Source organism: Etheostoma spectabile, unplaced genomic scaffold (genome assembly GCF_008692095.1).
Source record: "Etheostoma spectabile isolate EspeVRDwgs_2016 unplaced genomic scaffold, UIUC_Espe_1.0 scaffold00018657, whole genome shotgun sequence".
Lineage (NCBI taxonomy): Eukaryota > Metazoa > Chordata > Actinopteri > Perciformes > Percidae > Etheostoma > Etheostoma spectabile.
The window spans coordinates 8509-22500 of record NW_022604383.1 but is presented as its reverse complement, the minus strand read 5'-3'; the positions used below and the strand labels follow the sequence as shown (position 1 = coordinate 22500).

General features: G+C 40.2%; 3 non-coding genes across 3 annotated transcripts; 2 read left to right on the top strand and 1 right to left on the bottom strand.

Moving 5' to 3' along the window:
- Positions 1-1378: 1378 nt before the first annotated feature.
- Positions 1379-1461, top strand: trnal-cag (transfer RNA leucine (anticodon CAG)). Its single transcript has one exon. It is a non-coding gene; the product is annotated as a tRNA-Leu (tRNA).
- Positions 1462-1852: 391 nt separating this feature from the next.
- trnan-guu (transfer RNA asparagine (anticodon GUU)) lies at positions 1853-1926 on the top strand. Its single transcript has one exon. It is a non-coding gene; the product is annotated as a tRNA-Asn (tRNA).
- Positions 1927-9407: 7481 nt separating this feature from the next.
- LOC116681610 (U5 spliceosomal RNA) lies at positions 9408-9521 on the bottom strand. The gene has a single exon (XR_004330050.1). It is a non-coding gene; the product is annotated as a U5 spliceosomal RNA (small nuclear RNA).
- Positions 9522-13992: the final 4471 nt, after the last annotated feature.

Sequence of the window (13992 nt, the reverse complement as noted above, 5' to 3'; positions counted from 1 at the left end):
ATGCATATTCAAATCAACTTTCTTTTTCCTAAATGCATATAAACATCAACTTTCTTTTTATTGTATCATCACCATTCATTATGTCATCATCACTATTCATTATGACATCAACTTTCTTTTTAATAAAAGCATATACTCATCAACTTAATTTTTGATTAATACAAATACAGATCAACTTTCTTTTTAATAAATGCATATACACATTAACTTTCTTTTAGATTAAAGCATATACACATCAACTTTCTTTTAGATTAAAGCATATACACATCAAATTTCTTTTTGAATAATGCATAGACACATTCATTATGTCATCATCACAATTCATTATGACATCAACTTTCTTTTTAATGAATGCCTAACAAATCTAATTTCTTGTTGATTAATGCATATACACATCAACTTTCTTTTTCTTTAAGATAAGATGGTGCTTGAACATGAAGAGCTTTGTAGGTGAGAAGAAGGAGTTTAAATTCTATTCTGGATTTTACAGGAAGTTAATGCAGAGAAGCCAAACCAGGAGAGATGTGATCTCTTTTCCCGGTTCCTATCAGAACACGTGCTGCAGCATTCTGGATCAGCTGAAGAATCTTTATGGACTCTTTCAAGCAGCCTGATAATAAAGAACTGGAGTAATCCAGCTTAGAAGTAACAAATGCGTGGACTAGTTTTTCTGCATCAATTTTCGACAGGATATTCCTGAATCTCTGAATGTGATGACTACTGCAGTGGGGAAACTTCGGCAGGCCTGGCCACGATTTCACGTCAGGGAGATTTTTCCGTGAATGTCATGGAGGGTTTAACTTTGCATGCGTGTTAGGCGAACGTGATAACCACTACACTACAGAAACTGATGAAATGCAATTATTTTGCATATTTGTGGGAAAATGCATTTTTATTTTACTGCAAATGTTACAAATGCTACAAAATAGAGATTTTAAACTAGATTCAGTCACAGAGTCATCTGTACACAGATTGCACCATTGTGCTACTCATTTTTCATTTTTTTCATTTTCATTTTGAGGCCTCGCCTCTATTATTTATGACATGGCCAGACGTAATCCGGCTAAGAAGCGGCACTTTTCAGAGGAGGGGATTTAAAGCCTGACATCCCAGGTGCTCTGGTGCAGCCAGATACCACCAGGCCCAGGGGAATATGCCGCCTAAGAAAAATGCAATCCTACCCGATGAGAAGAATAAACATTGTGAAAATAACGAAAATATGAATACATTAAACATATACGGGCATTGAACATATTGCTGCAGTCTCAGTCTTTGGATGGTATAGGTAGCGCCCCGTCAGACATGTCATGATATCATGACGTTTAATTTACTATATAATAATTTTTGAGACAGGTCCTACTGTAGATCTGTTGGATCAGTCAGGATGGCCGAGTGGTCCAAGGCGCTGCGTTCAGGTCGCAGTCTCCACTGGACGTGTGGGTTCAAATCCCACTTCTGACAACTAGTGTTTTATTTTGGAACTAATGTCTAAGAGTTGATATTGGGAATAAAGAACTTAGCAGTTCTTTGTATTTAAGAGGACATGAATGTGCATGAGAAACGCAATTCCAAGTGCAGTGTTTTGTGAGCATCTTTATTGTCAACACATGTAAAGTTCCTTAGGGGCCCGTAGTGGATGAAATGGTAAAACATTTGGCCCTGGATGCATAGAATTCCTGCCATATTGAGCGACAAAGTTTGGGTGTCCTGAAAAAAGGGTCTTGAACTCTATCTCGCCGACCTCTTTTTTTTACTGTTTGTTGTTATGTCACGGCAAGAAGTATTATGCTTTTGAGTCGTTTGTCCATCTCTACATCAGAATCAGAAATAAAAAAAACATCAGCTATATGCAGTCTCTGTGGCGCAATAGGTCAGCGCAGTCGGCTGTTAACCGAAAGGATGGTGGTTCAAGTCCACCCAGGGACGTTTGTTGCTTAAATAATCTGGAGAGAGCCAACTCTAGGATTTATCATTCTGCAGGTGAATATAGAGCAGCCCAAAGATAACCCAAGTAGCCTTACCTTTATCTGAAGGTACAGTTCTGAAAACCATGTACAGTACATATTAATCTTTACGGCCATTGGTATGCAGGTCACTTGATGTAATACAAGCAAATACTTAAGGCCAGACAGAGACAAAAAGTGAGAGAAAAGAAAAAGAGACTAGCTGTCTAAAGGATAACCAGTTGAGATTGTGTGTGTCTTTGAGAACTGTAAGTCATAGAACTGTTGTTGTCAGTTCATTTAAACTAATGAGGAAGAATTTGACAAATCAAAATCAAGTCCAGGAACTTATTCTTTCAAACATCACACCTGAGTCTCTCAAGTCCTGACCCTTCCCTGACCGGGAATTGAACCCAGGGCGCGGCGGTGAGAGCACCGAATCCTAGCCACTAGACCATCAGGGAGTCACATCTTTCAAATTTATCTTTGTAGATGTGAGTTTTCTTTTCTCTTACTGGAATGACTCATATTGTTTTAGGCGAGGAATGGCGCCTGGCTAGAGCTTCAGAAGGAAGGCCATGACAGATTACACATCTGTCACATAGTCAGTTTGTATTCTTAAATACCAAGTCTCTTGCTGTTCCTTGACTGCTTGACTGCTTGACTTGCTTGTTCCTGCATCACTCCAGGTATGTAGAAAAAAAATCTGTTTTGCACCTTTGCATTGCGCTAAATGTCAAAATTTGGACCTGAATCCAACAATAACATTACTTGACACTCACATACATTGGTTTTCAGTTAAAAATGTTGGTTAGGGGTTTAGGTACTGCTTGAAAAAATGAAAATAATTGAACTGAACCCCGGCCACGGCGGTGAGGGCGCCGAATCCTAGCCACTAGACCATCAGGGAGTCACATCTTTAAAATTTAATTTAACATATTGTTGGTTATATTGTTTTAGGCAAGAAATGGCGCTTGGTTAGAGATTTAGAAGGCAGTGGTGCAAAATGCAAAACTGCCTGTTTTGATTTAATTACATGGTAATAATACAAAAACAGAGGTGTAGTGATTACCTGGAAATGCTTCTGGTAGTTACTGTCAAACAACCTTTTATTACATGGTAATATTAGAATAACAGAGGTGCAGAGATTAGAGGTGCAGAGATTACCTGGAAATACTTACCATGAAATATGTCTTGTCCTTCACGTACGTAACGCAGTGCAATCTGACCAGCAGCTAAACACCTTCCACCATCAAGCGCTGGCGACTGGGATCATTGTAACACGTTTATTTGAGTAACAAAGGGTGAAACTGGGAGAAAACACAATGACCAGTTACTTAGATAGTAATGAGTCACAGATATTAAACAAAGATAATTGTAAAAACAATATAACTACACAACAGGCTAGCAAAAATGTAAGATGAAATAAAGAAACACGTAATGTATTGTTATACAGTGTACGTAGTATAACCTATGTTGGGATTCTAAATAAACTAAGATATACTTACATGTGGCATTACCCGAGATAAAAGTGGCAAACTAGCTTACTGAAGTATACCGTCAGTTAGGGCTGAACAATATTGTGTTTTAGCATTGACATCGCGATGTGCGCATGCGCGAAAGTCACATTGCAGGATGTTACGATGTTGACGTTAATACTTTTTTGCTGCTTGATAGAAAAGTAACCTTTCACCGTTTCTCCTTTACATGATTATTACCATCCGACCGTTCCCTTTAAGACAGGTAGCCATGTGGGCAACGTGTGTATGTGACGTTAGTCCGACGGGGTTTGGTATGGGAAGTGAGCTCTCCGTGTGTAGAAAAGTAGCCTACCGTTGGCAACAGCTGCCTCAGACACAGTGATGTCATAGTATTTGATGGGTAGTGAGTGACGCTACAGTAGTTGGGGTTTATGTTCTCCTCAAATTCAAACTAAACCCCCTGATTAATGCAACATAATCACAACGTCTCCCGGCCATTTCCCACCGCACAAAGCTGCAACCAGTCAGGCTAAAGCTAATATAGTTAGCTTAAAAAACAAGCAGAAAGCTGCTACCAGCCAGGCTAAAGCTAAATAGTTAGCTTAAAGAAACGAGCAGAAAGGCGCTACCAGCCAGGCTAAAGCTAAAATAGTTAGCTTAAAGAAACAAGCAGAAAGGCGCTACCAGCCAGGCTAAAGCTAAAATAGTTAGCTTAAAGAACAAACAGAAAGCTGCTACCAGCCGGTCTAAAGCTAATATAGTTAGCTTAAAGAAACAAGCAGAAAGCTGCTACCAGCCAGGCTAAAGCTAATACAACTAGCCCAAAGAAACAAGAGGCATGCAGGTCTGGTCAGTTTATCAAACTGACGAGCTGGCCTCGCTAGTCGACCACAACCTGAAATTTAGAGGAAGCAACATGCAGTCACTGTCATTCACGTTAACCTGGATTGATTATTATATGAATACAATGGTGTCATGCTAGTCAACCAGAGTATTTCTACCTAATTTCCCTCTCCAAAATCACTTCAGAAGAGTAATGTTAGTCACAGCGCTTACTTGCTTTGGTGTTTGTAAAGCATTAAAGTCTATCCCCAGATGAGGGACAACTCTGTCCGGCTTATTTATGTAGCATGAAAGCTAGCATAAGCTTACTAACATCCAGCCCGCTTCTAAATACTGTAAATACCTTTTAATTAGCTCAACACTTTTTAACAGTTAAACTGAAACACTGGCGCTGAGCTCCAGGTCCTGCAGACGCAGACGGTCCGCCGTCAGTGGGGCTCGGCCAGCGGGGAAACATCGCTAGAAAGCTCCGCTGCCGACCTCAACGGGATCTGATCTCCAGCGGCAGCGGCGCAACACCCCATGAGCCCACCGCCAGTGTTGGTGGAATAGCAAGCTAGCGTTAGCGAACTAACCAACCAGCCCGCTAACAAAAAAAAAAGTAATTTAAAAAGGCACGCATTATACCTACTGATGGTGGTCTGTCCGTGGCTGCAAGACCTGGAGCTCACCCCATTGTTTGAGTTTGACTGTTAAAAGTGTTGAGATAATTAAAAGGTATTATTTATAAGCGGGGTTAGTTTTCTAACGCTAGCTTGCTAATCCACCAACACTAGTGGTGAGCGGGTCTGAAGCTATCCATGTCCGTCTGCAGCTGCAGGACCTGGAGCTCACCGCCAGTGTTTCAGTTTGACTGTTAAAAAGTGTTGAGATAATTAAAAAGTATTTGTTTAGAAGCAGGCTGGCTGCTAGTTAGCCGATGCTAGCTTCCATGCTACATAAATAAGCCTGACAGAGCTGTCCCTCACAGATAAAAAACACAGGTAAAATTAAAAAAAAAACACTACATAACTTTGCTACAGTGTGTTTATTTAAACATAGGTACACCTACATGTAGGGTGACGAGATTGCAATATAAGCCTTTATATTAATATTAGCAGCGGAAGCGTGCTGGGCCCATAACCCAGAGGTTGATGGATCGAAACCATCTTCTGCTATTTCCTGTGCTTTGTGTCTTCAGTAAGTATATATCCAGTCTGTTGATGTTTAACAGAGCAACTGATGTTGCAAGTGTCTGAAGTGAAATGTCTCCACCTGCTGAAGAGTAAACTTAATGGCATGTTGAGATTATTTCACCCAGAAAAAAAGAAACTACAGTGCTCATACCTTTTATTCCCGCTGTAACACACATAAAAACTGGAGTGTAATACAGTAAATATACTACACTACAAGTAATAATACTGTAAATAGAAACTGTAAAACATGTACGTTCAAAGTGCTTGTTGTGTTGTTTACCAGTCAGATTACCACAGGAGGTAATATCTGTTGCAGCTCTTTTAAAGACTCTACCATAATACCTGCTGGAGATGCCGGTCCTCATACATGTAAAGCATGAGCTCTACCACTGAGCTACATCCCCTGAAGATTTTGAAATTCTTTTGACTTTTTTCTGAGATAGACTTAGACTTATCTTTATTAATCCCTTTGGGATGACTCCCGCAAGGAAATTGAAATATGCGGTGGCTTGAAATCAAACCTGGGCTGCTATGCTATGGTATAAATCTTAGTCGAAAAGTAACACACCTGTTGCCTTTCTGCTGGACAACACAATGTTCACTGCAAATCTTGTAAGACAGATTGATAAGAAATACATTGGTGGAGACTGGTTGCTTCCAGTACCTTTGAGATAAGACAATATTGTTTATGAAGGCACATCTGCGATTTGGTATACTGTGATGTGTCATGGTTGGCTACCACTCTTAAAAAACAGCGCTCGTTGTTGGCAGATTTGAACCTGCGCGGGGAGACCCCAATGATTTTAGTCCATTGCCTTAACCACTCGGCCACGACAACGTGACAAGTAGCTCTATACCTGTTTGCACAAATGTTCATAAACGTTTCTATTGGTTAAGACTGTAACTTAAGATGTCATTGTAATCACATTCAGATCACCTCAAATAAAGACACTGATGATCATTGTGTTCATAAGTGCTTCTCTTTGGGGTTGTCTTGGTTGTGAGTTCATCATCAGACACTAACACATGCAGAGCAAGTACATTTCACCAGTTGTCCACCGCTGGCTAAATAAATAAAAGAATGGGAGTTTTGGAATAGATATTCAGCACTAACTGGTACTTTCTAATGCTGAATGAGCTCTATCTGGAGGAAAAAGGAGTTGCCCCAAAGGAAGTTATTGGACTCTAATTGACCACTCATAGACTGTTAATGGCATACATTGGGATGATGGTTGTCTATTCATGAAGCCATTCATTACTTACAATAGTCATTTTTTTTGTTTCTTGTTATGTCTCGGCAAGAAGTATTATACTTTTGGGTTGTCTGTCCATCTCTACATCAGAATCAGAAATTCTTTATTGATCCCTGAAGGGAAACTCTGGAAAAGACTGCTCCTTCAAGCCAGCACCCTAAGGATTTCAACCTTATGCCTCTAAAGTCCTCCGCTCTACCAACTGAGCTGTCGAAGCGAGCTAGTACATACACATGCATTGTAAATGTGATGACACAGGACCCCCCTAGAGGTGCTTTCAGTGATAGAGCGCACTTCCAGTCTCAATGCCCAGATGTATTATCTTATCTTAAAGAGCTCATAGTACCTTACAACCCTAGGAGAGCACTACGCTCCCAGAATTCAGGGTTACTGGTGGTTCCTAGAGTCTCTAAAAGTAGAACGGGAGCCAGAGCGTTCAGCTATCAGGCTCTTCTCCTGTGGAACCAGGTTCCAGTTTGGGTCCGGGAGGCAGACACCGTCTCCACATTTAAGAGTAGGCTTAAGACTTTCCTTTTTGATAAAGCTTATAGTTAGGGCATAGAATCGAATATTGTTAGGGAGTAGTAGTTAGTCACATAGTTTTCAGATTTATCTATCATATAATATAACTAAAGGGAGACTTGGCATACAGCCCGATCCGGTTGGGGGGAGTTCTGGCCCGACCGGGCTGGAGCTCTCTTTACCTTGTCTCTCTTGGTTTTGTTGTAATAGTTTTAGACAGCTGGGGACTTATTTTGATACACTAGTTAGGGCATAGAATCGAATATTGTTAGGGAGTAGTAGTTAGTCACATAGTTGTCAGATTTATCTATCATATAATCAAGAATATAATAGAACTAAAGGGAGACTTGGCATACAGCCCGATCCGGTTGGGGAGAGTTCTAGCCTGACCGGGCTGGAGCTCTCTTTACCTCGTCTCTCTTGGTTTTGCTGTAATAATTTTAGACAGCTGGGGACTTATTTTGATAAACTGAGCTCCTCTCTCCTCTATCTTTCCATCTTTTCATTTATGTGCATCCATGTCCCAGAAATGCTTGTTACTAACCTATTTCTGGGGAGTCATTCCCCGGAGTCCTTATGTTCTTTTTTCCCCAGCATGTTCCCTTGGATCAGAGAGGCTCCGAAATCAGGGTAGCAGCTGTCGCCATGGTCCCGCTCCATGTTCTCTGATGCCATGTTCAACTGCTACACTGCGGTGCCCTGCTACGTCCTGCAACGTCCTGCTACGTCCTGCTACGTCCTGCTACGTCCTGCTACGTCCTGCTACGTCCTGCTGTGCCTTGTAATGCCGCACGGCGTCCTGCTATGCCATGAACTACTACAAAGAACTGCTACAAACTACTATTTTTTTCTATTTTTGTTATTGCCACTCTTCATTCTAACCCCAACCGGCCCGTCAGACACCGCCTACCAAGAGCCTGGGTCTGACCGAGGTTTCTGCCTAAAAGGAAGTTTTTCTTCGCCACTGTCGCACTGTTGCTTGCTCTGGAGGAGACTACTAGAACTGTTGGGTCCTTGTGAATTCTTGAGTGTGGTCTATCTGTATAGTGTCTTGAGATAACTCTTGTTATGAATTGATACTATAAATAAAATTGAATTGAATTGAATTGAATTGAATTAAAGGGTTAAAGGACTTATGTGTCAACAGGATTTGAAAAAAACCTGTCCAAACCTGCTGCTCGGGTCCTCACTAAGACCAAGAGACTGGATCATATCACTCCAGTTCTGAAGTCTTTACACTGGCTTCCTGTGTCTCAAAGAATGGATTTCAAAGTACTTTTGCTAGTTTATAAATCCCTAAACGGTTTAGGGTGAAAATACATTTCTGATCTTCTACTGCACTAAAATCAAGTCTGTGTTTTGGTAAAAATATTTTGTATGAAATGTTTCCTGTTGTCAAATTATATCGGAAAGCTGAATCGGGCCGTGGAGCCATGAAAAGACCCCACGACAATCTACCTGACCATAGTCTTTTAAGTCAGTGACAAATCCAAGCTGTATTTCCTTTTTACCAAAATTCAAGTTCCAATGTTGGTAAAATGTTTTGCTTCAAAAGTTGTCTTTCGTCCAATATAATCAGACAGCTCAATCTGGCAGTGGCGCCATAAAAACACTAAATGCCAAAAAAACTATAAATTTCTATTATTATGTTTTTATGTGGCTCGTTGGTCTGGGGGTATGATTCTTGCTTTGAGAAGTCCTGGGTTCAATTCCCGAACAAGCCCTGAAGGCAGGAGCTGTTACAATCCTAATCTGAGATTTAAATCCAGTTTAATGTTAAATTAACCCAGATAAGGAGCAATCAAATTGTATTCGAACCTGCTTGCAATTTGTCAATTCCTGCTTCAACTGCACGCAACAGAAAAAACTGGGAAAAAATAAGAAAAACAATGAGCAGGACATGACTCTCCTTTTTCATTTGTCGCGTCTCTGCCTGTCAGAGATTTTTTTTTTAATTTTCTAATTTATTCAATCTATTTGATCCGTAGAACAGAGTACAATAACAAGTCAGGCACTCCTTTCCCTCCTTTATCCTTTGGCTTCTTCATCACTCTTCTTTGCACTTGTTCCCACTTGTACCTCCACAGGAAATAAAAGATGGCTCGTTCCATGTCTAAAATCTCTTTTCTGGGTGGGATAAAAACAGAGCTGATGAGTAAAAGCAAAGGTAAGCAAAAGCAAGTACAAAGGGCTCGGCCAAACAGCAAAACCCACCAAAAATAATTTCAACTCATTGGGGTTCCCCTCCAAGGAAGTCTTTAGTGAAAGGCGAAAGACTTGTGTTATAAAGAGAAACCAGAGTGAGTACAGCCGTCTGCTCGAGAGCAGCAGAAAACCCTAGTGGACCCAGTCCAAACCATCATGGTAAGCCTCACTGGGTGTCCAAACTAAAATGATAAGAGGCAACTTGGTAGACTCCTTACTGATGTTTAAATCTGTACTCACAATGCCCTGTTTTTAAACAACAGCCAATCACCAGTGTTACATGTGAATAATCATTGTGTGATTAATCAGGAAGCTCACATAAAAGATAGTTGCAAGGTCTACTAAATGTTTAACTTTACAACCCGTAAACTGTTGGAACCTTGATCCTTCCTTCAAAATGTGAATTGAAGATTTCCCAGTCCCTGGGTGTGTAAAGCAGAGCAGAGTGGCGCAGTGGAAGCGTGCTGGGCCCATAACCCAGAGGTCGATGGATCGAAACCTTCCTCTGCTAATTGCTAGCCTTTGTATCATAATCAAGTCTGTTGACATTTAATGTCTCCACCTGGTGAAGATTAAACTTAATGGCATTAATTTTATTTCAACCATAAAACTGGAAACTAGTGTTCTCATACCCCCCGTAACACCCAAAGAACTGGAGCGTAATACAATTAATCCACTACACTACAGTACATAATTACAGTAAAATAGAAACTGTAAAACATGTACATTTAAAGTGCTTGTTGTGCTGTCTGATAGTCTGAGGTATAAAAGAGAGAGCATACCTCTTAGTTTGTGTCACAGGAGGTCTTAGTCTACCACTACGTTCTATAACCCTACCAGTCAGATTACCACAGGAGGTAATATCTGTTGCAGCTCTTTTAAAGACTCTACCATAATACCTGCTGGAGATGTCATGTCCTCATACATGTAAAGCATGAGTTCTACCACTGAGCTACATCTCCTGAAGATTTTCAGATTTTTTGACTTTTTTCTGAGATAAACTTAGACTTATCTTTATTAATCCTTTTGGGATGACTCCCGCAAGGAAATTGAAATATCACTGAATAAAAGAAGAAATCTGGGTAAAACATGTAATGTTAATGTTGTAAATGGCTTCAAAACCTTTAAATGCAACTGCGATGGCTGGAAATCAAACCTGGGCAAAATTATTGCACTGCTATGGTATAAATCATAGTTGAAAAGTAACACACCTGTTGCCTTTCTGCTGGACAATACAACGTTCACTGCAAACGTGGTAACAGACTGAAGTAATTCTGGGACATGAATGCACACAAATGGAAAGATAAAGGAGAGAGGAGCTCAGTGTGTCAAAGGAATTCCCCCGGCAGTCTAAAACTATCACAGTGTAATTACAGTTTTTCTCAATTGTTTACACACATTTTCTGAAAGAATGCCTCATATTCTCAGAACTCTACACACAAATCAAAAAACACACACACAATGGGCAAACCCCTCAATTCTCCAGCAAAATGAAACTTTACATTCAATACAGTGTTATTTCTTCTCAAAATGGTATTTTGTTTTCAAATGACACACAAACCATCATATGAACAGACATTCATAAGAACCAGTTGAACACGGATGTGCTCAGTGTAAAACACTACGATGAATGGAAAACACTTCTTCTCCATTCATTAGAATGATTAGGCCTTTTTTGTTCAGTGTTACACTTACTACAGACAGTACATACATAAGTGTGTTGTAAAATATTGGAGAATATTGTTTTTATACTCAGAACACATAAATACACAGAAACAAATACATTTCATTTGTTCCACAAAAACAATGTACACAGTGAACATCCCATTCCTAACCAACACAAAGTTGGACATACACTACATACAAACACCAGAAGAATTTACTGTACACAGTTACAGTAAAAAACAAAAACAAAACTACTATGCTCCATCCTCTCTTCTGTTGCGGTCTGGCCACAGCACCTCATCCACATCACAAGCAATGTTTTCCCGGCCAAGAAGCAGGGGAAATATTGCTGGTGATTCCAGCCATGAAGAGCATCAGCTGCTATATGTCCACATGCGTCCTCCATAGCTTGGAGAAGAGGTATAAGCATTTGTGGATTTCGGTCATACACTTTCTATCTCCAGGCAGAAAAAAATCCTCAATAGGAGGAATGGAGAATATGGAGGGAGATAAACAACTAAAAGCCTGGGTGGGGGGGCAGTGAACCAGTAATGAACCAGAGCAGCCCTGTGGAAACTTCCGTTGTACCAAATATAATTTGTTTGTTAGTAATATCGCAATTCTTTGACTCTTTCTGAATTGCGTTCTAATGGCCCCCTGTAGACCTGCTTCATCCTGAGATGATTTCTGCACAAGACACGGACCAGTGTTGATAAGCTCACCCTATCAATATTTTGAAATATGTCATTGTTTTTCTTTGTATTTACCGTAGTGTTGTGTATGGCATTATATGACCATATTCATGAGTTCAGTTTCCTGTCAAAGAGACAGAAGAAGTTCCCGACCACCTTGTGTTGTTCTGCCAAACAAATAGTAAAATACTGTAAATACTGTGAAGGAATACAAAGTAGGAATACTGTGCAGTACTGCAATATTCTAGTGAGAGTAGATTTCTTACCTATTCTCATTTTGGAAAGTCCGGATGATGGATGCTACAGTGTACCTGCTCACATTTTGGCTGTACTCTTTGCCCATCAGAGATTACAGTCCTTGGCCTTCCTCTTCCTCTTCCTCGTCCACCTCCTCCTACCTTCATGGTGATTGCCAATAATGCAATAAGACTGCACGAAATACAGCAGCGCATAATTGATAATGATACCATCTTTCAAAATATACACAGTGTAAGCATTTCTGCACTAAGTCGTGTACTTGCGCGCCACAGAATAAGAATGAAGCAAATTTACAGAGTTCCTTTCGAGAGAAACACAGAACGTGTAAAGCAACTGCGATATGACTATGTGCAGGTAAGCTATAGTGTCATTGGTTCTGAATCTGGAAGTGCATACTGTAGTGCTGTGCATGGGCCTGATGTGATGCATTTGTTTTGTCTTGTCCAGAGATTGATGGAACTAGAAGCAGATGCCATGGGACATGAGCTACTTTTTGTAGATGAGGCCGGTTTTAACCTCATCAAAACCAGGAGACGTGGCAGGAACATTATTGGACACCGTGCCATCATCAATGTCCCAGGACAACGGGGTGGTAACATAACCATGTGTGCAGCTATAAGCCAAAATGGTGTTGTTCACCATCATGCAACCATAGGCCCATACAACACTGCATACATTATTGGATTCCTGGACACCTTACATGACATGCTCACTGTTCAGAGACCAGAGCATACCCGATATGTCATCATATGGGACAATGTTAGTTTCCATAGGGCTGCTTTGGTCCGCAACTGGTTTACAGACCACCTATTCTTCATGGCACTCAACCTCCCTCCATACTCTCCATTCTTAAATCCCATCGAGGAGTTCTTCTCTGCCTGGCGCTGGAAAGTGTCCGACCGTCATCCTCATCAACAGGTAGCCCTTTTACAGGCAATGGAGGAGGCACGTGGAGATACTGACCAGGCATCATGTCAGGCCTGGATACGCCATTCAAGGAGATATTTTCCCCGGTGCCTTGGACTGGAGGATATCGCATGCGATGTGGACGAAATTTTGTGGCCGGACCCAGAAAGACGACATGATGTAGGCTGATTGTTTTTTTGTTTTTTTTGATATTACTATTTTGTGTTCTGACTTTGTCTTGGTTTGATGAGTGTGAATAAACACCAATACTTGAAGTTTGGATCCTTGTATGTTTTCATGACACTATGACAAACGTATGACCTCAAATTGACATCTGTACAGAGAAAGAGAAAGCCAGATGTGTTTTGTATTCATACCATCAGTGTGTAGTTGGCACATTGTGTGCTTAGTAGATGATGGCTTGTGTTTACTGTTTGATACGAAAACACAATTTTTACGAAGGTGTGAAGAGTTAATCTAGCTGTGTTCGCTTTTGCAAGAGAACTACAATGTTTTGATAATTGGGTGAAAGGTTTTCTTATTTGTGTGTAGAGTTTTGCAAAAATAGCCAATAGTTACAAAAAATGTGCTTAAGCAATCAGACAAAACTGTAATGTTATATTTTTGTTGTTAAATATGTTCAGTTGAAATGTTTAATTAAATGTTACATTTTTTGCAATTTGGGTTGTTCAGTTAGTCATTCATTTCTTCAGTAAACACTCAAATATTGACACACTTTTGACATTACATAGTTGCATCTATTGTTGCTTCTGTACAAGTTTCAGGAAAAGGTTTTACGCTACATTAGGAAAGCAAAAGGCATATTCACCAGTTCACACACTCAGTAACAAAAAGTAATTTACTTAACACCGATGGGATTAATGAAGTTTTAAAGTTTTGATCATAAGCAGAAAACACATATACATTATAATAATTTGCATATTTAAAGATGCTATTTCCCCTAACAAGACACAAAGGAGAAGAGATATCATCATTCAGTCTTTAACTTAGCAGGAATAATAATACTTGATGGCAATACAGAATGTCAT